The sequence below is a fragment of the Salmo salar genome, chromosome ssa14 (genome assembly GCF_905237065.1).
Source record: "Salmo salar chromosome ssa14, Ssal_v3.1, whole genome shotgun sequence".
Taxonomy (NCBI): Eukaryota; Metazoa; Chordata; class Actinopteri; order Salmoniformes; family Salmonidae; genus Salmo; species Salmo salar.
In genome coordinates, this window is record NC_059455.1 from 90,792,005 (window position 1) to 90,793,944 (window position 1,940).

General features: G+C 45.7%; 1 protein-coding gene across 1 annotated transcript in view; it reads left to right on the plus strand.

The window, feature by feature from the left end:
- Window positions 1-1,471: 1,471 nt before the first annotated feature.
- Window positions 1,472-1,940, plus strand: part of LOC106570582 (copine-4-like) — a 43,494-nt gene continuing 43,025 nt past the window's right edge. Inside the window, exon 1 of the mRNA XM_045693779.1 lies at window positions 1,472-1,714. The gene's annotated coding sequence lies outside the window, so the exon portion shown is untranslated. The remainder of the gene's footprint in view (window positions 1,715-1,940) is intronic.

The window sequence follows — 1,940 nt, forward strand, 5'->3', positions numbered from 1 at the left end:
CTGCCTGCCTGCCTGCCTGCCTGCCTGCCTGCCTGCCTGCCTGCCTGCCTGCCTGCCTGCCTGTCTCTCTCTCTCTCTCTCTCTCTCTCTCTCTCTCTCTCTCTCTCTCTCTCTCTCTCTCCTTCTGCTTCTTCTTCTTCTTCTTCTTCTTCTTCTTCTTCTTCTTCTTCTATGATATAATAGCGGGCTGCAACCAAACGTTAAAAGTTCATGCCGCCACCTACTGTGCTGGAGTGTGGGGGTCAATCATTGGTTACAACATTAGCTCCACATTCTGAGAGAATAATAAAGAGCCCTGCTAACTTCTAATAGACCCTCTATCCCCCAAATCCCTTCCGACCCCAATCCAACCACGTCCAACCTCAATGACCCTACACTTCATTCTTTCCCTCTCTTCAACATACAACAATATAACAACACATGCTCCACCGTTTCATCGACCATACAATCCAGACACAAACCATTCACATGCTGCCAACCAGATGTAATGACAAGTTCAATGTACAATGAACTAGGCACAATCGAGTAAACACCACCTCTTCCTTCCTAAATTGACCATGGAATATTGGTCCACTGACCTTTCTTTGGAGGGCATATAAATGCCAGGCCCTTAGGCTGAGTCCCCATCTCTTCTGCCACACATCTATCAAAATGACTCTGATCTTACATTTGGCTTCACCTCTACCCAGTGGAACATTAATATAAATTATATCTCGTTTTAAAGTTCTTTTGGCTAACTGGTCTACAATTTATTTCCCTTCCACACCCGAATGGGCTGGAACCCAGCAGAATCTCACTACTACACCCATTCTCTCAATTCTCCATAATAACATGAATACCTCCAATAGTAGGTCACTCCTATTAGATTAGTCAGATGGTAAACTGTTCAATACAGACAGGGAATCTGAGAATACTATAATTCTAACAGGTTGTACGTCCTCTACCCACTGGAGAGCAACTACTATCGTCAACAGTTCAACGGAGTATACTGACAGTTCATCTGTTAGTCTTCTACATACAGTACCTGCACATCAAATTCAGGAACGTAAACGCCCGCTTCTGTGTGCTCACTATCTGAGTGGTATAACAGAGATTTGGTTCTGTCTTGCATCCCAAAAAAGTCAAGTGGTACCAATTCTGATGGGGATAACATATGATCATCTGATTTAGAGTGATTTTTTTCAAAGATATTTTAGGATGACTAATGTAATGTAAATAAATGAACGGGGCAGCTCATCGCACAGTAAAGGGCAGTCACTTCTATCCGCCACTGGGGGTCGCCGTTGTACCATTACAGTCCATCAAAGCCAGTCCTGTGGCTTTACAGCTCGGGGGAAGATAACTCCGTTAACCGACACCGCATCATCATTTACTGGGAGGAGACAGAGAGGGAGAGAGACAGAAATATAGACCCAGAAAGAGAGAGAGAGAGAGAGAGAGAGAGAGAGAGAGAGAGAGAGATTTTCGCCCATTCATACTACAAGGAGGCTGCTGCACCGTGGTCCTCAGTACTTATACAGCTTAGCTGACGGAGAGAGGGAGGCAAAGAAGAGAGAGAGAGAGAGAGAGAGAGAGAGAGAGAGAGAGAGAGAGAGAGAGAAAGAGAAAGGAGGGATGGGTGCAGAGTGTGTGAGGAGCGAGAAGTCACTGTGATTCCACCAAACAGTGAAGTTTCCTCCAGCTCAGCTCTGCTCTTCTCTACCTAGTACCTGAGGTGAGTTACTGACTGGAACAATACTAAGGTATGGATGGTCTGGGCACTGGGGTGTGTGTGTGTGTGTGTGTGTGTGTGTGTGTGTGTGTGTGTGTGTGTGTGTGTGTGTGTGTGTGTGTGTGTGTGTGTGTGTGTGTGTGTGTGTGTGTGTGTGTGTGTATTACAAGTGACAGAGAGAGAGTGATATATAGGGACAACTCAGCAGGGATCTTCCTGCCCTAATGAT